The 23745-nt window shown below is 47.3% G+C and overlaps 1 protein-coding gene across 2 annotated transcripts in view; it reads left to right on the forward strand.

Moving 5' to 3' along the window:
• The window catches only part of MMP17 (matrix metallopeptidase 17), a 68580-nt gene that overhangs the window by 19459 nt on the left and 25376 nt on the right, over positions 1–23745 (forward strand). The window lies entirely within an intron of this gene.

Below are 23745 nucleotides of genomic sequence, written 5' to 3' on the forward strand. Positions count from 1 at the left end.
CTGCCTGCACAAGGCTGGATTGGGCCCTCCATGGAGCAGGCTGGTGCAGGCAGTGCTGGGGGGTGATCTAGAGCACCCCCCTCAGACATCAGCAAATGCTCTGGGTTTGTCTGTGGGAGGGATTTCGAGGAAATTCATCATCCAGGTGATCATTCAGATGAAGTGCTGCCTGCTCTTCGTTTGACATTGTCAGCTGCAAATGCTTTGCTACTGTGTTGCACCAATTTAGACTGGTATCAGCACCCAAAATTATCAGTTTAATGACAGCTGTGGTTTCATTAGCACTACCAGCAAAACCAGGTTTTACTTCGGAATATGTCTTAATTTCCCACCTTACTGTAGAGCAGAAGGCTTGCACAGTGCCCACACTGCCTTCCACGTAGCACATGCAAAAGTAGCAAACCCAGAGTGTAATCCCACGGCATGCTGATGCGCTTGCCTTCCCTTTGCAGTGCAACGGAGTCATCTCCTTAGCAGCTACTCTTACATCTCCCACTTACCCGAGCTGAAGATGTAACACAGGTGTCCCATGGGAAGAGTTGGTGGATGCGGGGGGGCTCAGGGGAGCTCCCTGCATCTCTCCCCTTCTACTGAGTAATGCAAAAATAATCCATTTAAGGAGGTCTTGTCTCAGTAGTGGGGAAGCAAAAGGGTACTCTGTGATGGCAATCAGGCTGATCCAATTTGATAGCTTAAAAGCACTGAGTCAGCAATCAGTAAAATATGCACATGTGTACTCTCTTCAGTAACAATTAATTTATTCACATGCCTAAAACTTAAGCACCTGCTTATTTCCCATTGACCTCAGGGGGTTTTACGCACAAGTGCTCCCTGTAGTCGGACTGAAAGAGAATGAGAACACGCTTCTATCTCCAGGTATCTTTTGTTTTAACCTATATGTTTTTACTACAGCTTCACAGGGGGAAGTGTAAGGTAAAACCTTGTCTGTGTGGGTGCTTGTGGTGAAAGTCTTAGTTCCATGGAGGCAGAGATTGCACAGATGGGTTTGTCTTTAATTTCATTTTATTGGAAGCAAAAAGGGAGGCAGGTACATGAAAAATTAAGGTGTTGTGCTGCATATCTTGTGTAATTAGACAAGCTGACAAACATCATTAGAAAAATCTATTTAATAAGCAAATGCTGATTGTGGACCAGGATAGCTAGTGGTGTTTCCTCCTGCTGTAGCTGGGATGTGAGGGTCTCATTTCAGCTCTCCTGGGGTTATTTTGCAGGAATGCTGGTGCTCAGCAGCTGCTACCAGTGCTCAAGACCTTCTTCATTGCTTCATGTAGTTTAACATGCTGTAATGACTCTTCTCCATCCTAAATGTGATGTCATGGTGCCAAAAGACATTGGTAGGGGAATGTTCTTGTTCAGCCCAATCTGTGTAGCTGGCTATGGGTCTCCAGGGCAGAGAGGACTGTGCAGCTGGAGGTTTCTTTCCCTTCTCTCTGTGCAGCTTTCAAGCTGGTGTTGCTAACTCACTGGCAGGCTCTCCTGCCTTGGTGCATGCCAAAAACCTCTCTTGTATATTGATGATTACCAAGAGATACTCTTCTCATACAAGCTCCTCTGCTACAGCTTCTAAATGAGCATGTGTAGCTTGGAGGAGCTGTATATTGCTACCTTTGGGGGGCTCTGGTATGACATTAAAGTGTCAGATTCTGAGAGCATTTCCAGTAGCCTCATTCCAGGATTGCTGCTTTTGGAGGAATTGGTGCCTTGTTGTGTACTAAATTATTTATAAGTAGTTTTGTTGGTAGCTGGATTTGAGGATTAAAATGTATATGGGAAATAAAGGTTTTCAATAATGAAATAAGGTAACAAAAAGATAAAGCCATTATATGCATAATTAAAATGATGCATAACTATATGTTCTTTATGTAGCTGCTTCAGCATCTCAAGTAGCTTATTAGACTGAGTAATCAGCCCCTGAAGCTTTCCCCAGGTTGGGTTTGCCTCCTGCTCTTGCTAAAGATGCTGCAGAGCTCCCTGGAGCGGGGCCCTGGCCAGTCCCTTGGGTAAAGTGGTCCCGTCTTCCCACTTCTCCCCTAACTTCTGGGCTTGGAGAGTGGGACATCATATGACAAAGCCGAAAGGCATAACTGCTTAATAATCTTTTTTTTTATTATATCTCTTCATTAGTGTATTCCAGGTTTCAAGGTTCTTGCAGCCTTCTGAGGGTGCGCTGGGGGAGTTTCACACGCCCCCTTACGAGAAGCAGTAAATATTTCCTCCTTGTCTATTAACTAATCTATTTTTTGGCACAGTGTAGACATCAGACATAGTACTGCAGTAGGCCGGACTGGGAATGCTTCCCTTAAGATAAGATGCTCTCCTTGTAGGCATGTAGCGTAGGGCGTGCTGATGGGCAGAGGTGGGGAGGTGGCTGTTGAGAGAAGCTGGACCAAAACCTCCTTAAACATTATCCGAGAGCATCCTACATCTGTGATGGAAAATGCAACGTACTGCTACTGTGGGGCAGGTCTCCTGTGAGGGTGCTGGATGAGCGATTGTTGCTCCACAGGTGCCTTGCTTGGGTAGAGAGCCCCAGGGAGTGCCTGGCCATGTTGGACCTGCTCGGTCCCTCTAACCAAGGGGATAGGGAAGGGCAGTGTCTGAGGATGCTGCTTTGTTTTTTCCTGGGATGTCCTGGGGACTCCTGGTCAAAAAGCCACAAAATGAGCTTGAATATTGGCATACTCAGCCAGCTCTTTAATTAAAAACAAGTGGTTTTCACCACTTCTGTAGCTAATCTCAGCTGCAGCCTGCACTTTGGTAAGTCCACAAATGAAAAGAGAAATATAATCTCCTGTAAACTTTTTGTTTTCCCTTGAAGCCTGAAGACCCCACAGCAGCCAGACCCTGTGCGGAGCTGCACTTCCAGCTTCCACTACCTTAAGCAACATGAAAGATGTCACTTCTGAGCCTCTGAGTTCAGAGAGAATAATTTAATGTTCTTTAACCTTTCCTTACAAGATCCATTTCAAAAGGAGCCTTGCTGTAAAGTCCACCCTTATGTAACATTAAAATGCATTTACACGTTTGGGCTCTGGGGGAGGCTCCTGTCCCCAGCTACTCCCTGCTTACCCACCACCTCTTATTTCTCCCAGCTTTGTCTGCCCAAGCAGCGGAGGATTTTGGCTTTGCCTCTGCTGTCCTCATGTCCCTGGTGTCGGGATGGTGAGGAACTGCCTGGTATGTGCCCGGATCCTGCCCACACTGGCCAGGGGGACGTTCAGCCCTGCTTGCTGGGGCTGTGTGTGGGGAGCCAGCGGAGACCCCACCAGCAAAGGGAGGCAGGAGCAGCACGCCAAGATTTATTTTTCTTGCTGTCCAGGTCAAGTACATCTTGGATATACTCTACTTATAGTTGATAGGCTAAAGTTTTCTTACCCAAAGAGCTTGCTTGCTTTCTCCTAAAAATTTTGGCTTGCTATGTGGTGGTGGATTTATTGTTGGAAATGTTTTTATGTCGGGTTGCTCAAGATGGCAGGGTTAATCCCCAACACTTTGGGTGCAGGCAGGAGGATAGGTGTGGTGGGTGCAAAGGCAGGGGAGGGGGGAGCTGTGTGTCTGTTCATTAGTACCGAACCCCCAGGGGGGAATTGCGATGGTGTGGGGGCAGCATAGCTCTGGACTGCTTGGCAAGACAGGTGGGGATGCGGATGCTCCCCACGGGGCGTTGCTGGTCGGGAGGGATAACTGCCGGAGCGATGCTCCTGGCTGGCAGAGTGTGTTGTGGGGAAGCCACCTGCCTCTTTCAATGTGCCTGTCACCTGCCAAAGGTCTGGGGGCAGGAGGAGGCAGTGGGCCATGCTGATGCAGCCTTGGCAGCATCCGTGGGGGTGAGGCTTCTCCCGGCACCGGTTCCTTCTTGAACCTGCCTTTGCTTTAGAAATCCATGTAACACAGCTCACTGCTGCGTTTTTCTGTTTAGCCAGATCTTCATCAGGGTCTGTCTTATTTCTGCCTTTGCAAGTGTCTGCTCTGACACTTGCCTTCTCTTACCAAGTAGACCGCAATGTTCTCTTATCAGGTTGTGCAATGCTTTCTCCTTTCCCTCTCCTTTCATTTTCTAATCCACCTCGCATGCTGCTGTTCCACATGCCAGGCTTTGGGGGGGGGTGACCCGGTGGAGCCTGACCACCCCAGCGCCCCGCTGAGCGAGTCCCCAAGCTGTCTTATCTGTCGCTGTGCCCCAAGAGGCGGGAAGCTGCTTTAACGCTCTTTGTAGTACAACACAACAGCATACAATATACTCAAACATGCAGAGAACAAAAAGCCCATTAAAAATGGGCCCTGCTGAGCTGGTGGGCTGGGGTTACTATGGGCATCTGCTTGCTGCTGCCTTTGTGGTCGCGGCTTTTAGTCAGATTAAATTGTGTCAGAGCAATCTGAACAGATTTTCTTCTGTTCCTCCCTCTCCATCTATCCATCGGAGGACGCCTTTTGCTGACATGTTTGTACTCCCACCCAGTGCAAGCTGTGGCTAGGTCTTGTTGGGGCGATGGGTAACGGAGGAGGAAAGTGAATTCTCAGACCTCCTTGCCTGGATGATCAGATGTGGAAGAGAAATCCTGGCTCCTTCTGAGCTGTGAGAATCTTGCCCCAGTTTCAGAGGAGTTGAGATTTCACCCTTCCTTTGCCTGCCCCCTTTCTCCCAAAATCTGCCAGCCCATGAAGTAACGAACTTGGGAGCAAAATGAGATAAGATTTTTGCAGTAGTGGAAATGCCAAATTGTATTCAGTGCTGGCCCTCTAGAGAAAGGCACTTCATAGCCATGGAACTGAGAGAAAAATACAGTCTTTCAAATTTTGCCATCCTTGCCATGACAAGAACTTGGTTTTCAGTGCCCCTCTGCAGGGACAGGTGAGGAGGAGTGCTTGGCTGCTGCCTGCCAGCTCCGTCCCCACAGGTCTGGTGCTCCTTCCCACCTGACGAGCAAGCTCAATTAATCTGACATGTTTGGGCTCCTGTTTGATTTTTCAACCTCTCCACTCTATTAATTAGCAATTTTTAAAAATTTATTTCTGAGCTGGTTGCAGAGAAACCATCTCCTTCATGTTTTCACATCATGTTTTTTCCCCACTTTCCTCTGGTGTAAGGTTTGTGCTTGTGACTCTCCCTCTTTATTTGGGCAGAGAAACATGTCTTTCTATCCAGTATACAGCTGGGCTCATGCATCTGATGCATCAGCCCAGGGATCAAGAGAAGGGTTGGCTTGAGGGCGAAGGACACTGGGTCAGGCCGAGCAGGGTCTCAGTATGCTGGTGGGAGCACAGGTCTTGCTGCTGCAACTCCGAGCCCATCCTGTGAAGGGCAAATGTGCTCTCAGCTCCCACCAGCTTTGTCTCTAACAGTGTATGAAGTGCTGCTTTCTGAAGGGAAAAATTCCATCCTGGCTGTTGTCAGTCAGTAATTAAGGCCTGATATATATGAACTGACTTATTTCTTCTTTTTTTTTCCCCCCATGCCATTATCTGGCTTTGTATAGCTTGAAATATTCCTGATGGTCATAAAATTATCTTGGCCTTTTTAAAAGTCAATACTTGCTACTTAGTAGAACCATGAACCTATGGGCTGGAAAAGATTCAAGTCTTACTAGCTTAGCTAAAAGGCATTAATTCACAGAATATATACATAACAATGCTGTCCTGACTTGTGGCGAGTCCTGCCTGCAAGATTTCTTCCCTTGTCTACAAGATTGACTTTGGACATCTTCTTTTATTGCTTTGAAAGCCCAGCCTGATGGATAGATTGGCCAAAGCCAAGTGAGGTCTTTGTATTAAAGCAAGAAAAGAGACAGATCAAAATTAAGTGTTGGGATGAGTAAGATCAGTTACAGGCTGAGTGAAGCCACCTCTCTCCGGGTTGTCTGTCTAAGAGCAGCGGCAGAGGAAGGGGCTCTGATGTCTGCTTTTGGCTGCCACAAAGTAACTTGACTCTTGCAGCAGGTCAGTTCTGTGTTTGTTTTGCTCCTGCTGTACGTGGTTAGTGGAGGAGCCTCGTGCCAGCCGTGGCAGGGCTAATCTAGGGGAGGAAGGAAAAGCAGAAGATACAGCAGAAGATAGAGCAGATGCCCTTTTTATTTTTAATTGTGCATGCAGGAGAAGGGGAGCTATGCACTGCCTGAATTTCTTTGCAACAGCAAGTAATAGTCATCCTGCCAAGCACCTACCCCTTCTAAGCACCCTGCTACTGCTCTAATTGCAATACAGCTCATGATGATAAATTCATTTGCTGTCCCTGGCACATTGCGGGGACCTTCCCCTGTGTTCCCATGGTGCAGCACTACCCTGTCAGACAGGAAAGGCTCTGAGGGATTCCCAGCTTGAGCTCAGGGCTCATCCAGGGCATGCTGGCCGAAGGAGGTAAGTGCCACTCGCCCAGACTTTCCCCCTTGTTGGAGGGTGACAGAGCCTGGAGTAGCGAGGAAATAAGAGACTGCCTGGGAGTGAGTGGGCAGCTGTGCTGTGGGCTAGGCATCACGTTGTGCATTAGGCATCACATTAGGCACCTCCAAGAGATGGATGGTGAAGGTCTCTGCTGGCTTTGTTCCCCACCTCGTTGGGCTAGGCGGGTGTTTGTCCCCCTGTGCTGGCTGTGATGTCCCCATATCTGCAGGGAATCAGGCAACAATGCACTCAATGGTAAAATCTGATCAACTTTCCCACCTGAGAGTTTCATTTCATTGGGAGTATGAATGCTTTTATTTGGGGATCCTCGGGGAGCCCTGCATGACTCAAAAGTTCTTTGCTCACAGCCACCCACTGTGCCAGGCCATGGTCACCAAGCCATGCTAACGGTTTGTTTGCAAAGCAGAAAGAGGGAGAAGATGATAAAAGACATTAATTTAACGAAATAAAGGAGAGAAAGAAAAAGGAAAGGCTCTTGCAAACCCCTCACTCTTCCCACACAGCAAGCTCTGACAACCTCATTAAACACAGGCGCTCGGCTGCATCCCTGTGCACAGAAACCTGGTTTCTTGCTGAAAATTCACAGGATGCTCACATGCAAACCCATTGGCTTTCCCGAGGGCCTTATAAATGATGGTGTTAAATACAGAAAAGGGAGCAAAACAAGGGCTATGGGGGTTCGTTAACCATTATGGCCTGATGTGTGCTGGCAGGGAGCCAGCTGACAGCATTGCTGCTGCACCACCTCCCCAGCAATGCTTCATCAGTTGCAAGTACTTCCCAGAAGCTAACAAATAAAAATAAATAAATAAATGGAGATTTTTTTTTTTCAACAAAAGCATTGTTTTATTTTTAACCTGAGGCTTTAACCAGGAAAAAAGGCAATAATGTATAATATAAAGTGCTGCTATGAGTAACTGCTGAGATGCATTGAGGTTTGGTGGCCAGGGCATCTGCCTGGGACACAGGGGACATGTGATGCTCCCCGTGGTGTGACCTCCAGCCCACATCTTTTCCTCCTCCCCATTTCCCTTTTGCTGTTTCTCTTGCTGACATGGAGACATCCCTTTGGGGGAAGGATGAGCTGTGCCTGTCTGTGTGTGGCCTCTGTGCCCCCCTGCAGGACAGCAGCCTCGGAGCCAGGGATGCTATTGCTCACTGAAAGGCACTGAGAACTATTATTTGTGCCATTGCTGGAAGAATGTTAATTTTGGTGCTGCTAGATTAAGCAATGACATAAATATGTGATGGGCAATCAATGTGAAAGCTTAAATTTGCATTAACTTAGGGGGTTACATTTTTATTTCTTTGGTTATTTGACCAAGAACAAGATTAACTCAGTTTAATAGCTTGATCACTGAAATTGGCCTTATTATGCTTTGAAAGTCTCATCCCTTTGAGGAAGGGGCTGTGTCCCACCTCTGCGGCTGCTGCTGTGGTTTCGCTCAGGGACAGCTGTCTGCTAAAGTGGGTTAATTGCACAGCAGTAGCAGATCTGCCTGTACTGAGATGTCTGCGTCCTTGCTATGGAAGAAAATAAAGGATAAAGTCCACACTGGTGGCTGTGGCATGTAGAGGAAGGAAAAAAAAAAAAATGAACAAAACAAAGCTAGTTTATTATTGCAGCTAGACAGGTCTCAGCATCTAACTTTCTTAAAGCTGTTTCAAATCTCTCTGTGCTACTTTCGCATTCTGTGATCTAGATGTACCCCAAAACATCTTCTAAAAGGCAGGGATGGAGCTGTAGAAAGCTGCAGGTGCCTGGAAAGGTCAAACTGTCTCATTCCCTGTGTGTGAGGGAATAACACTTATTTACTGATATTTTTATAGCTCTCCTGTGCTCACTGCCATTTGAGCACAGCAGCATCCTTCCTCTCCCAAGCAAAGCATGGAGAATTTGACGTGTTGATGAGGAGAAACAAGGATTCACCCTGCTCTTTATGAAAAAGAAACTCATCATCTGCGTTTCTGAACAAGCTTGCTGCGTGGTGAAGGCAAAACCCTAGGCAAGGCAGCCAGCAGAACCTGGTGCTTTGTCTTAGTCTCTTCAAGGACAGACATGTCCTATCTCCTTCAGTCTTTCTGGCAGGTTTTGTTGGCCTTTCTCCATAATGGTGTCTGTTGTAGCATCACCAGTCCGAGCCATTGAGCCCCTGGGTGCTACAGCCGTGGTCGTGTGTGGCTCCTCATCCCCATGGGAAGGCGTTTGGCTCCTTCTGGGGTGTTACCTAGCTTCGTGAGCTTTGGAAACAGATGTGCTGGCAAATTGTGGGCAGTTTGTATAGTATAGACTACAGTTGCAGGATGATGCCGATTGCCTTTCCACACAAGGTTCAGCAGAAGATGAGATCATTCTCATGGTATTTAGGGCAAAAGACAGCAGGCCTGGATGGCTGGCTTCCACATAGTTAACAAATGGTACTTGAGATATATATATGTGTGTGTGTGTGTGTGTGTATATATATATATGGCCGAAGAGAATGGCAGCCCACTCAGAATGCCGGGTCATGTCTTTGCTCCTGATGAAGAGCTGTCCTGGTGCTGCAAGGAGAGCCATTCTGCTTGTGACGTGATACAGATGGTCACTTTGACATTTTCAATCAAATGTGTTGACAGAGCTTGTGTTGTGAAGCTGAAGGAGTCAAAATATATGGGCCTTAAGGAAAAAAAAAAGAAAAGGCAAAACAAACCTGGTGTGATTAAATGTATCCAATTTACCAGATGGATTTCGGCTCTGCCGTGCAGAATGGTCTGTTCCAGGAGTTTCTCTGCATTTCATGTTCTGCTTATGTAGGAATGTGAGACCTCTCCATTTAATGAGTTTGATCGGTATCAAAATTTAGTCTGCGTTGTTCCTGCTGGAATAGGTCTCAGGAAGGGGCCAGGGGATGAATTTCTGCGTAAATCTCATAAGCACAGAGAAACAACTGCCCATAACGGGAGCCATCTGCCTCGTTCTGCCATCACCACCAACACCCACAGCCCTCACAGAGGGGAAATATACTTTTAGCAAAGATTTAACAAGATAAAAACACCCATCTTCCTTCATTGCTTATGCTATAGGGGTTATGGTGTTAGATGCAAACCAAGCCTTGAGGGCAGGGAAGTGCAGCTGAGGGTTAAGGAGACCAGCAGTAGCTGGGGCAGTTAGATGGGATCCTTTTACCTGGGTCTCAGCATGGGGTAGGTGGCTGGAAAGCTCAAACCCCTTAATCTCAATATCTGTCTGCACTGCAAATAGACCTAATAGGTATATAAAATCTGGCTGTTTACACATAGAAAGGTGAAGGATACCTCCAGCTGTGTCGGACTGCATCAACACCATAGAGAGGCCACAGAAGATTGGGGATGTTTTCCCATTAGAGCTTTTTCAAATATGTAAGTTTTATAATCTTTTTATTTCATCATTTGCTGCTCAGTGGGGGAGAGATGATCTTTGCATAAATGTGCCTGTTGCCAGCTGTGCTGGGAAGGGGAGTGGCTTTTGATGTGTAAAATTGCAGGCACTGACTTTAATTTGCACATCCCACATTGGTGCGATCAGGACCGCAGTGAGCAGAGAGATGCTGTTGTAATTAAGATCAGGGTTGGATCTGAGGCGCTGTGCATGGCTGCAGACATGCAGATGGCCACTGCGTTGGGAAAAGGCCTGTCCCTGCCTAACAGTTTTGGGGTGCCGCTGCTCCCCACCCCTCCAAGCCCACACGAAAAATAATGCAAAGTTTTGAGGTCTGCAGGATGGTAGGAGAGGACAGTGCCAGCTGGGTGGCCCTGTGGCCATGGGCACATGGAAGCGAGCCATCAGGCAGAAAAATGGGGTTGGGGTGCCTGGCAGGTGCCCCAGGGATGCCAGTGCCCCCAGGGGACCAGCACCATGAAGGAGTTATTTGAAGTTGCATGGGGGTATGTCAGGACAGTCTGTCCTTCAGCGTGTGGCTACCCAGTTCCCTGTTCTTTCAAAGAGACATGAGTCACAACACTACCACCACTCTGTACCGTGTTTTTCAAGGGAACGTTAAAAGCCACCCCAATATTATTTATTATCTGCAGCCTGTGCATAAAGCATCGCCTCTGACCAAATGACTGCCACGCTGTCGCAGCCAGGGCCATCAGTCACAGCAGGCACCTCCAACGCTTCTTGCTGCTCCCAGTCAGAGCTGGGAACAAGGACTCCTAATTAGAGACATGGTTGTTCACGGGCAATGTTCCAAGCTTGTCCCCTGCCTGCCAAGCCTTGGTTTTGGGGGACAGTGTGCAGAATGAGAGGCCCTTTGCCCTGGCACCTCCCTGGAGCCCCTTGGATTCAACCCCACTTGCAGGAGCCTGGAGATGATCCTGAGCACCCAAAAAGCCTGTGCTTAATGAAGTGCCTTTGGTGAGGCCCTCAACTGGCACACAGCTTTCCTCTCCCTTCGGTACGTGGTCCTGAGCTGCCCTAACACAGTGGGGTCTGGAAAACTGGAATATTTGGGCAAAATGGAAGATTTTCCAAATGGGAAAATTGTTGGTAATATTTCAGCCAGGGATGCTTGCAGTTTTGGTTTGGTTTGGATCCAACTGGCCAATCCCTTGTTGTGAAATACTCCAAAGCTGGTGGGATCTTCTGGGGATGTTTCTAAAGCCATCCTATGATGAGTGCTTGGGAGTCGCAAGCTGTCATTACTGCAAGTGGGATGTGGGGTTTGGATCTCATTTTCCTCTGAACTACCTGAGTAGGACCTAGACAACAGTCCTTTCATCCTTTCTATCTGCAGGGTGCCCATGTCCCAGAGATGGGTGGTGTGGGGACAGCAGCCAGAAGCCTCTCACACCACTGTCTGCAAAGCATGGCTGTGTGCTGCCACCAGTGACCCAGCATTCATCTCCCTTTGCTGTCCCTGCCTCAGTTTCCCCATTGGTAAAACAGGACCTGCGTGAGGTTCCTGTGCTATGAAAATGCTCCTGATGGCAGCTATGGAGTAAAAGGGATGTGTTTCCTGGATGTGTGAGTTTTCCCCTGTGTCATGCCACGTGAGAGAGAGCAGTTGTGTGCTGGCTGCTGGCTCCTGATGTCTTGTGTAGCCCTGGCAGTGTGCAGGCTTGGGAGGGAGTGCTGAGCATCTCCCCTGTGGAGCTGAAGTCCTGGCAGGGCAGGAGAGGCAATTCTCCCAGCCAGCAGCAGGAAAGAGCTGTGTTACAAACCCGTCTCCTAGCAAGGAGGAAAAACCCCCCTACTTTTCCAATATCCGATCAGTTTGCACTGACTGGGCTAAAGCTCTGCACAACTGGCCCAGGGCAAAACCTGGAAGCAGCTGGGAGGGGGTGAGCAAGGGGAACAAAACTGGTAGTACGTACATAAACCTTAGTCTGTACCCACGTTTCTGTTGGACAAAACGTTGCAAAAACTCTACTCTCAGCCTGTCCTTTGATGTGGTAAGCCGCAGGTGCGAGCAGTGGCCGGGGGACGCAGTTCCCGGGGAGGAGAGCTGGGAGCAGAAGGGGTGGTTTGCAGGAGGGGATGTCAGCTGGGCATGGCTGGAGGGATGAATGGGTCCTTGGAGAGAGGAGGGGTCAGCACCCATGTCCTTGGCTCTTGCTCTTGTGCAGGAGCTAATTATTGCTTTTTGCCCAACCGCCGTGGTCTGGGACATACACAAGTGGTGCTGCGTCATTTGGTATGGCTTGTAATGCCCGACGAGGTAACAGTGTGTGTAGATGTGCAGACTTATTATTATTTAAATTAACATTTGGCACGGGGAGAGTACTGGTAAAAGCAAGTTCTGCATTGCATGGTTCAGCTCGTTTGCCAAAGTCAGGTACTGTATAATTTGAATCCCTCTGGGGAGGAGTATAATCTCTGGTTTTCTTTGGTTTCTGCTTTGTTCTGGTTGTTTTCTGCAAAACTGCTTTAGTCCCAGGTCATGATTAACAACAGTTGTCACCGAAAGCAGAGTCATCCTAGTAGCTGCAGGAAAATGCCCTGGACTAGTCAGAGCAGGTTAAATTATTCATTTCAGTTAGTTAGTTTTAATAATTAAAGAATTTTTGTCATGTTTTGCAAATTGTCCAACACTTTGTGGTTGGGGCTCTTTTCTTTTTTTTCTTTTTTAATCTCCCACTGTTCAGTGGCTAATTTCTCCCAGCTCATATAGCTTGTGGAGTGCTCCCAAAGTACTTCTGGAGAGTTCCCAGTGTTTGCACCTGAGGGCTGGTCACCTGAGAATTGCAATATTATTGCTTCCTTTGATTTAATAGCCTTGCTTGTGAACAGAAGGCTGCTTTTTTTTTTTTTTTTCTGTTTGCCAGTTGCCCACAGCATCAATAATTGTTCAGGACACTTGTTGACAGGCTCTTTCTATTAGCTGTACCAGAAAAGCTCAGTGGTATTACAATGTTTTAAAGCAATTGGGGGGAGCAGCAAAGTCAACCAGGTAGCAATTGTGTTGTTCCTGTAGTCACATAGATCCAGGGACAGGAGACATAAGTGGGGCTTAATTCTCTCCCAAATGGATGCTCTATTTCACGCCCCAGCACAGCTTCTGATTTATGGATTTCTTAACGTCACAATATTTTCATTGCTAAAAACTAAATGGGAAGATGCAGCTAAGACCGGATCTAAAACCGGGTGAGGTAAATACAGGGAGTGCAGCTGTTGTTAGCAGCCCTTGGACCAGTCCTAGAACAGAGCACGGTGATAACAGTTTGAATTCCCAGTTTGCGGAGGACTAGAGAATTTCTGCAATCTCTTGAAAGGGATATTGAGCCATGCTGTGAGCATATTTAAACAGGCAGTCTGTGTCCTGAGGTTATCTTGAAAACCAAGCCTACCTAGCTGGAGAGAAACGTGATGCTACAAGGGGGAAGAAGGAAGCCACTGATCTCTGAGCTAATGAGTGGAGGAGAGATGTGCAGCTGAGCTGATTTATCAGGGTAAAATGTTGTTGGCTGCTGTAAATGGGGAAACAGTTAAGCTGTGCTGCAGGATCAACTCTGGAGCCTGAGATGGAGGCTGAGAGCTGTGAGTGAGGACATGGATGGGCCAGGGCAAACTCATGCTGCAGAAAGTCAGGTCTGGAGTCCATCCTGGAGAAGACACTGTCCTAATAAAAGATCCAATAAATGGAGTTAGTGAGAGATTTGTTTTGATGTATAGCAGTCTGTTCAGTTAGCTACCAGAAGTGGTTTGTTTAATGACTGAAACTGCAAGAGTAGGAGCTCATCTCAGTGAGACTGGGAGAGAATATAGATTAATGCCATTGTGTTCTCAATGCGTCATTGACTTTCCCTACGTACGGTGAGCAAACGTGCCGTTCAGGTCCAATGAGATGGACAGGCTCATTAAACAAAACTAGGACCTCTAAAGTCACCCCCTGGGAGAGCCTTGCTGTGTATTTTCACTTCGGTAAAGAGCAATTTGTACTTATTTTAAAAGAATCCATCATTTTCTTGCTCATCTTGGTCCCAATCCAGCTGGAAGACAGGAATGTTTGGAAGTTCTCTGCACAGTCTGCTTGGGTGATGTCAACAGCCCCATGTTGGATACTCAGGAGGCTGGGAGATTTTAATTAAGTGTCCGAACATCTGTGTGCTGAGAAGAACCAAACCACCAGAGAGCCCATCTTGCAGAACCTCCCACTGTGTGTGGGGCAGGCATCCCAGCTCCTGTGGTGGAAAGGACTCGGGAAGGCTCCTGACGAGGGATTCCCCTTGGGCAAAGGGAAGCAGCTGCCCACCCTGCCCATCCTCCTGCTGTTATGGATGAGACGAAGTGGAGGGAGTGCAGGGAGAGGAGGGTCAAAGCATGCTCTGTTCCCTCTGTCCATCTCCAGCAGATGTTTCCTGAGGAGCACTGTCCAGCTGGCTCTGCTCACAACAGCCCCCCGGCAGCTTTGGACTCCAATGAGCCTTGTGGAAAATCATCCAGGAAACCACGGACATTCCTGTGTCCTGTGCTCAGAAAACCCTGAATTTGCAAAGTCTTGGCTTTGATTTTTTTTTCTTCATACAGAAAGGATGTGACTTCAGGGATGAGGCAACCTCTCACCATGATTTATTGCGCTGTGTTGAGCAGGGAAACCTCTTCCCTGGCTACGTGTGGATGGCGGCCGGGTACACAAGGAGGAGAGTTCTCCTGGGATTACAAATGCTGTAAGAAATGTATCTGGTGACATTTCAGTTTAACCCTGTTACAGATCTGAGGTTAGATTTCATCCAGTCACACCTATGGGTGTGCTCAGAGCACAGCAGCGGGTGATGCTGGTGGGGAATGGGGTGCCAAGGGTACCTACTCTGTGGCTCTGCGTGCCTGCTGGCTGGGGGGGTCCAGCACAGAGGAATCTGGGAGAAATGGCTGCCCTGGGGTTTTGTGTGTGCTGGGAACACTGCAGGTCATCATCTGCAGCTGCTTCAAGAGCAGTGGGTGGCAGGTCTCATGGATTCCAGTTGCTTCCATCTCTCACGCTGGAGTTGGGCTTTTTCCTCTTTCCTGCTTAGCCACTGTCCGTCCTACCCGGACTCATCAGTCAAGGCCGTACTCTGGTTTGTCCTGTGTAAACGGAGCCAGAGCGAGCCCGTGAATTAACCCAACATCCACCACGCTCCATGATACAGACTCAGCCGGGCACAGCCCGGGTACCAGCAGCACAGATGCTCTAAAGTAGATTTTAAAGCACATCAAACTCTGCTGCCGGTATTGATGTGCCATATGTTGCAATGGTAATTACTTCTTGTGCTTCTCAATGGAATAGAGTATTGAGGTTGTTTAGATCCTCCCGGTGATGTTACTGGCCTCTAGGCCCACCAGAGGACTAGAACTCGTTGCATTTTTATTTTTAATGCAAGCACTGGCAGTTTCCTTTGTAGCGAGCAGGGCTGGGGGTATTCAGGGAGAGCCAAAGTCCCAAGTTTGCTGTTCAGCACAGGATCCGGCTGGTGGCATCCATCACGGGGACACAGTGGTGCCAGGGGAGAGCCTCCTGCGCCTGCTGCAAACAGCCTCCGACTACACCCACACAATAGGAGCAGGGGTTTTTTCATAAACCATGCTAAGCGATGAGTTACATGGTTTAGAGCTATTTTTTTGTAGCAAGATAAAAGAATGCTAATTCGCTCATTTACCTAACTTCCCATCACAGTTCAACAGACTATTATACGCCAGGACTTTCTTCTTTTTTCTTCCTAAATAACTCCTCAATGACAAAGGATGTTTCACTGCGACAAGCAGCATTATGCAAAACTAGGGCTGATTTAAAAACAAAATACTATTCCCGTTGAAACTCCTTTTTGGTGGTCATGTGGAGTTTCAATTACACACAAATTCTTTGCATCGTTCGTTGCCTTCGAGTGGAAATTTTCAGGATGTGTTGGAAAACCTCCAGTGATTGAAGACCTCCCTAAAGCCCTGGTGTATTAAATCTCCACCAAGAAAAATACACACTTATGTTGAAAATACAGAGTAAACTGTGCCTTGTTTATATGGTTTGTCACATTTTCTTACTCTGAAAAGAAACCTAAACCAGCTGTAGTAAACATTGTTCTGCACTGTTCTGCCTGCCTTCTATGGGTGGGAATTGGTTCTTTGATCTTCAGTTCAAAGAGGTTGAAAAGGCTGTTTCTGCAGTCTGCAGAGAATTTCCTTCTGCTTCTACAACATCTCTTGATTAACTCTGTGTTTCTGGGAAGGCTCTCGGTATCCGTTCAACCAAAGAGATGCTTACATCTTGTGTAACGTCTACTGCAGAGTGGATGAAGTTTGCTTCCAAACCACAACAGTCCTTCTGTGCACAACCTGCATGGCAGTGGATGTCATCCCCCAACGCCCAGGAGAGTGGTAACATGAGCAGAGCCCTGCAAATGAGCGTTTGAGGCTACAGGCAAGACCTGATCATGTCCGACAAGACCTGCAGGCAGCTAAGTTGGCATCCAGTTGCTGGCTAGGAAGCAAACCGCACCGGAGCAGAGGTGCTCTCTCCGCTGGATCTTTAATGACCTGGATGTCCCAGGTCTCATGACACCAAGTAGCGTGATCTGTCTCTTGCCAAAGGGCCTGCTGTCTTCGGCACTTGTAGGTTGTGGCCTTTTGCAATGCTGCTGTTGTTAACCTAATCGAACATTTAAAGCAAGGGGGAGGGAGAGGAAATCATTAGCAGCTGCATTAACTTCTACCCTGGATTCTGTGCACAGCGTTTGCTCAAATTAAATAGCTGTTTGGATTCAAGCGACTCCTCCGGCGTGAGCTAATGAAACCAGTCCTGTGGTTCAGCAGTGGCGTCAACCAAAATCCTGGTTGTAATCCAAACTGCAGTTTTTTCTCCTAATGAATTAATCAGCTGATTACGTGTGTGCGATAGCTCATTAGAGAGGTGCGTGGCAACCTTTGGAAGGAAATTATTGGCTTTGCATGGCCCGGAGGCCGTTACATTGCAGGAGTGCGCTCCTTGGAGTATTGCTGCGCCATATGTGTTGCTCTAATTAATGGGTGTTGTTCCTGGGGTCGTTTGATCTCAGGAAAATGACTGTAAAAATTTTAATACTGTAAACCTTCGAAAACTTGGAAGAAGAACTCAAACAGCCAAAAGCAATTTCCCTTTAATATAGCTTGTGGTGGTTGTGATTTTTTTTTTTAATTATTTTTTTTATTTTAAAAGCTTCCACCCTATTTAATGGTAGCTGCGGAGATAAAGTGAAGTGTAATTTGGAAATTAGTTCCGGATGTTTGAGTTGTAGCTTTATTTTAGTAATCTGGGTCATTAATTTTGTTGCTTGGATTTTCTTCCCCTGTGTGTGCGAAACATGACTACACCCAGGGTATAAAGGGACTTCCAGAAGGAAAGGGAGCTTTCAAAGTCCTCTCCCCGCTGGGTGACCCTACAAAAATAAAGCCTGTTTCTCTGTGGTTATCTGGTGTGGACAGTAGGAGATGAGCACTGGGGTTGTTTGTGCTCCTGTTGCAGTCAGGGACATTGGGCACGGTGGGGAGGGACCTCCCTGGGGCTGACCCTGCCAGAAAGTCAAGGGCTAGATTCAGGTCAGGGTAAGGGTTTAGGCTCTCAGCCATGACAGGAGCCTTTTTAAACAAATAAAAGCAACCTATAGCTTGATTGATGAGCAGAGGTGCAGTTCAGTAAAGCTTTTCAGGGAATACTAACGAAAGGGATCTTTTGAGTGAAAAAACCTCTTCTGCTCAAACCTTGGTCTACCCTGAAAATTTGCAAACTGGGATATACCAGCATCCTCCTCATGCACATTGCACATCCAGAAAGCCTCTGGAGGTGTGTTGCAAGGCACTGCAAGTGCGGCTTCTTGCTGCAAAGAGGCATCTGGAGCACGGTGGCCGTGGCATGGACCAGGGAGAGGTGCCTGGGGGTGTCACAACTGACAGCCCTTATGCAGAGTGTTGTGGGTGCTGCTTGCACCCCTGTCAACAGGAGCATGAATTTAAAGACAGTTTCCTTCTCCGGTGTTAATGGGATGGGGATGGAGCCAGTCTGGGGATTCAGGATGCTGGTGCAAAGCTAAGGGTCCAGTCTAGGAGTCTGCAGAGGAGCCAGGGGCTGGGGGTAAAGCTCTGCTCTTCTCTCCGCTGGCCAATGTGTCAGGTAAACTGAGAATAACGATCTACATCCCTGAGCAAAGGGAGTGTTACTAACACTGCAGGATTAAGGCTGTTTTTTTCCCCTGTATGTTTATGCAACTTCAAGCAAAAAAAAAATCCTTATTTTTTTGGGGCTAAACTTTAGAAACATGGTAATTATAATAATACAAGAGCAGGCAGAAGCATGGAACTGGCTTAGGTAGAGTTTTTGTGCTTATCCTTATTTCTGTTTTGCTGTTTATCCTGTTTATGCTCTCCTTGTTATCCTGAACTAGTTTGTCATCTTGTAAACACCAACCTATGACCCTTAAAAAGAAATCATCAGGAAGAAAACTTGCTGAGTCGCCTTTTTGCCTGTAGCAGTTGAATAAGCCCATCAGCTTATATAATATTAATATTTGTAAAAGCAAACCTACAGAGCTCATAAATCTTCCATAAAAGAGGGACAATATCTACCTCTATTTTAGAATGAAGCAGGTAAGTAGGTTCTAGGACAAAAGGGTTTTGATACAAAGGAAGTAGATAGATGAAAGAAATGCCATTTTAATCTGAAAGTTGGCTCTGCATAAGTGGTACCAGAGGCTGCACTGCTGCCGGAGCCAGCATTTTGCTCTGGGTCATTGCTTGGCCCTGGAAAGCCCCAGCCCTTGGCTGCTGCCACAGCAGCGTTGCTCCCTGATATTCCATTCAAGGAGTAAAAAAAAAAAAAGTCCAAAACTGAAGCAGGGCTTGTTTGCAGGGGAGAAGAGGACTTAATTAGCATTTTTCCTAACTTTGTGTCTTCTCCAAAAGTAAAAAAAATGTGTGAAAAGAAATTCTGCAGCTTTAGATTTTGCTTACCATATTTTAAGGCAAGAAGCAGGCTTTTCCCCATTATGCTATACCACAGCAGTGTGGGAACCCAGACGAGAAAAAATAATAGAGCTTATTTTTAGCCAGCCAAGTGAGCAATCTGTCTCCAAACACGCACATGGAGCAACTCCGTGGAGAAGCAACGCTGCTGCATCACCGTTAACACAGCCCTTTTTCAAAGGAAAACTGCTTTGAAGCAGTTGCCTTAAGACATCTTTTATTGGGTACCACCTGTGGTGGGATGGGAGGGGTAAAATCAAACTGTTTAAAGATTGTAGGAATACGAGGGAGAGGAAAAAAAATTCTTTTTTTCCAATTTTTCCTCATTTCTTGAGTTGTGTTGTCCATGGATGGCTGGTCCCGTGAGACCACAGGGATGCGGCATGGACAGCACCTGGGGAGCCTCCGTTCCCAGTGCCTCGGTCCTGAGAGTTGAACACGTTGCGATGGCTTTTCCCCACTGCCTGGGACATGGTGTGAGTCCTGCCATCCTATGTGGGGCAGGGTGGGATCTCCAGCCCCTCACAGGGATGGTGTTTTGTCAATAAACATCCCGGTTGTGGTTTTTAAGGGGTATGTACATGCTTCTGCTCAGCACTGAGCAGCGTGAGGGCTCTCGCTGGCAGCTGTGTTTATGTGGTGCAGTGGAGGGGAGGTGCAGATAGATGACTATCTTTGGATGTTTTTGCCAGGCATGCAGTTCTTCCTATTTTCTTTTTTCTTTTTTTTTTTTTTTTAATTTCCCCGGCCCTGAGCACAATGGGAAACCTTTAATTCTGGATTGCTTGGTGGTGGAGCTGGTTCAGAAGATTAATCATGGACTGGACTTGGTCCCTCCAGCTTCCCCAGCACCAGAGAAGTCCATCATGTGGGTCCACTTTGGGCCATGGCAGTGAAACGTGTTGGCTGGGTCTGGTCCAGCAGCCTCCTGCGATTTGGGATGGAGTTCCCAGTGGGAGCAGACAGGACCCATAGGTGGGAGACTTACTATTGCAAGTATTTTATAGATGAGGAACTGGGGACCAGAGACACAATGAAGCGATTCCCACAAAAACTGAGCTGGTGGGATCCTGTGAGCCCCAGACCAAGGGACGTACTCTGGGCCATGGCATGAGCTATGTAGTGCAGGTCGTCTCAGAGGTGGAAGATGGTCAGATATTGGTTCAATATAAATTTCTGGTGAAACAATTTTTTTTCCTTTTAAAATAGGGAGTAGCTGAAGCTGAACCTTCTCATGGGATTAGGTCAACTCGTTTAGCACAGCACATTTTTAAGGAAGAGTTTTTATCGTGCCAACTCAGGCAAGAAATATGTTCAAAGAATTTTATCATTCAGCTCAAATCACTATTTCATTTAAACATTTTAAGCTAATGAGAGTTGGGGAAAAAAGCTTTTATTATTAAAAAAAAAGTGGAAATAAGAAGGGAACATGTAGAAGTTGTCGGTGGAAAATATTTTCATATTTTTCATTCATGGAAGTTTACAAGTTTAGCTTTTGCCCTAATTAGGGACAAGAAAATATCTGAAAAGCTTTCAACGGGCACGCAAATAATTGGCCAGACAATTCCTGCTGGTCTTTCTCATCTTCAGACCCAGCTGCATTTTCCCTAATGAAATTTTCTGCCACAGTAAAGGTGGAATGTGAAAGTTCAATATTATGGATCAGCTTTGCTTACAAGGAGAGAGGAAACAGGCCAGAACCTGTACACTGGAAAAGAGATCACAGAGGTCTGTAAAATTATGGAGAACCTGAGTAGGGCACAATAAACATGATGGTCTACACGAAAAATCACATGCAGGAAAAGCAGTGCTTGCAAGGTGGATCAGGTGAAGGGCTTGTCAGATCTGTTTCTTCCATCTTTTCTTTAGGGAGCCCTCCATTTGCTCGGGGGTGTCCAGCTGTGTTTGTGCTTTTTCTGTCCCTGTGGGTTAAGAAAGAGAGAAGCTCTTGCCCTGGCTGCAGCCAGAACAGCAGGAATTTTGCTGGACCTCACCGTGCCTTTGCTTTCCCAGCCTTTTGCTGTCACTTCCATCTCCAGGAGGACCTGAGCAAAGCTGAGTTATGTACATCTCCAGCGTAGCATCAGCTCTGCTGTCATTAGAGAATAAATGACACTGTCTCCATGGCTGGGGAAGAAACCAAATTAAACCCCACCATCCTTGGCAATTGATGGGCTGGCTGCCGAGCTCCATGCCACAGCCAATTTCTCATGAACAATCAAGGGCAAATTGTATCTCTAATTTCTGTCACAAATGTTTTTGCTATGCAAAGCGACAAATAGGTGTAGGGAGGAGAGAGTGCTTGGCCTGGCCTTCAGCCTGATGGCGAGGGAAGGCTGTGACGATGCTAACGCGCTCCTGGCAAGATGGTGGCTAATGGAGTTGCATTAAGCAGCAAGAAATGGACACATGAGCTGCTTTCTGTCTGTGATAACACACCACCCTGCTAAAATAAGGCAGCTGTGAAGGAGGGTGAGGAGGGAAGCGAATTGCCAGTGAGAAACCCAGCATGGGAGACCATGTTCCCAAATGGAGAGCCCCACCAAGCATGGGGAGATCTGTCGTTAAGCTCTGTAAGTGTGAAATTGTTTAATTGGGCTTGCCAAAGCAGGGCTGGGGGTGCTGTGGCATTCGAGGTGGCCACTGCAGGTGACACCAAACTATGAGACATTCAGATTGTAGCGATAAGCAGGTACTGACTTTTGGCACTAATCTGACTGCAATAAATTTGTGGCGTATTGACCGCAGTGGAAGTCTAGATCAATATCAGTCTTCAAGAGGCTCAATAGATCAACGTTTCTTTGATACAGATAAAGAAAATAGAGGGTAGGTGTTTATGGTATTCCCTGCATGCAGTATTATTATTCTTTGCTGATCCATCTGCCGAGTTTAGGGGAGGGGGGAGCGAGAAGGAAGGTAAGAAAGGATTTAGAAAGATAATTCACCAGACATCTAAAAAGCAGTTGTAAGAAGGAGGTTTATGGCATTTTTTTTCATCAGTTTTAGGCTGAAAATAGGAAAATAAAGATCTTTGTAAAAATGTATTGTCCTTTGAGAGACAAACTCCTATCAAATAGTGGTCTTGGGTTTGACGAGGTGCCTGTGGCAGGGGGATTGCTGGCACATGCCCATGCTTGCTTAGGCTTTAGCAAAGAGGGACACACAGGTGTTTCACAGGTCCCTGCTGCTTTCTGGTGGTAGAGGTACCCACGCCTGGCTCTAGATGCCTTAAGGCAACTGATGGGGAGATGGTTAAACCAGGGCATGTGGAAATGCTGGAGAGGAGGACACACAGAGAAAAGCCATTTATTTCACTTCTTAAATAAATCAGTCGGCTCTGTCAGGGGCTGCGGATGACTGAGGTTGCAGCTCCACCAGTAAGCCAGTCCTGGCACTTCTGGTGTTGCTGGGGTGAGCACGACTCTGCTGATTTATTCCCTTGAACAAATAACCCAAAATTGAGAAACCTGTTGCTATCATCAATGGGATTTTCTTACAGAGGTTTTTAAAACTCTGTTTGTGTTGGTTTGGGTTTTTTTTAAATGATGAGGGCCATCAATCTCCAGGAATGACTTTTTGGCATTGGCCCAATTTAAGGGCTGTTGCAGGGTTGTCCTCTGCTCCCTGTCCCCATACCCCTCCCCTCTGCCGCGGAAAGGCGACAGCACTGGTGGGAAACCACTGGGTCTCACTGTGGTGGTGTTTCCGTTCCTGGAAGCTGAGACTTTGCAGCCGCAGTGCTTGTATTACCTGGGAACTGGTGAGGAGGGACCAAGCCAAGGTCCCACCACACATGGTGGCCTCCAAGGAATGAGCTTGGCATTTTACATCTCTATGGTGTTTTTCTCCAGAGGACTCGGTTTTGTGTCAATGCTGAGGTCGCCTGCATTGGGTCTCAATGACTGTGTGGCTCAGAGCGGGGTCGGAGACTTCGTGGTTGGGTTTGTTTCCAATCAAAATCCTGGTGTTGTGAAGGTCAAAGGTAAAACAAACCACTCTCATAGAATCATTTAGGTTGCAAAAGACCCTTAAGATCATTGAGTCCAACCGCTAACCTAATGTCCTCAAACCATCAGGGTGCATTGAGGGGACTTGGACCACAGGGATGTCCTTGTCCTTGCAGCAGTCCCAAATCTTGGCCACCCCAGCCATGTGTGGACTGGAAATCTGCAGGAGGTTGCAGCAGGTTGATTAATGTCACAGCAGGATGATGGCATTGTGGCAGATCAGCTGAAGGGACCTGGAGAGCAGGCATAGCCCTTGTGCCAGTGTGGGGACATGGGGGGACTTGCAAAGGGCGCTTGGCTATGGAGGTGTTCCCCATGCTGGCAGGTAGAAGGAAAGGTCCCCACCTCTAACCTCTCATAGGAAACTGTGGCATTACTGTGGCACCTGTGGGGGACAGCAGAAAGTTTAAAGCCCAGCACATATGGTCAGAGAGGTCAGACCAAGACACAGTTGGGTAAAACCCAGCTGCTCTGCAGCCTCAGACAGAGGTCACCGTGGCTCCTCCATTAGAGCTGGGGACCCTCCCCAAGACACTTGTGGACTCCCACTGGAAGCAAGGTCCTGAGGGAGGTGGCATTGCCTGGCCCTTGTCATGGGCAGTTCTCCTCCTCTTGCTGTTCTTAGCCCTGAAACAAGTTTCCAGTAAGAGCTGCCAGAGTCTGAGGGGAGAATCAAAGGCGCCTGTGTGACCCTTGGGTAGGGGCTGCACTGCCGCCACTATCAGAGATGGTTTGCAGTTGGGTGGGAAAATTAGATGTCACCCTTGGAATGTGTGAAGGTTGCCAGATCCCATTACTGAAGTGATGTGTACAGATCCATCCTGACAGGTCCATTTGTTAGCTGGGATCACGCAGCTTGATGGGGAAGTTGGATATAAACATGTAAATGTGAAA

Source organism: Strix aluco, chromosome 18 (genome assembly GCF_031877795.1).
Source record: "Strix aluco isolate bStrAlu1 chromosome 18, bStrAlu1.hap1, whole genome shotgun sequence".
Taxonomy (NCBI): domain Eukaryota; kingdom Metazoa; phylum Chordata; class Aves; order Strigiformes; family Strigidae; genus Strix; species Strix aluco.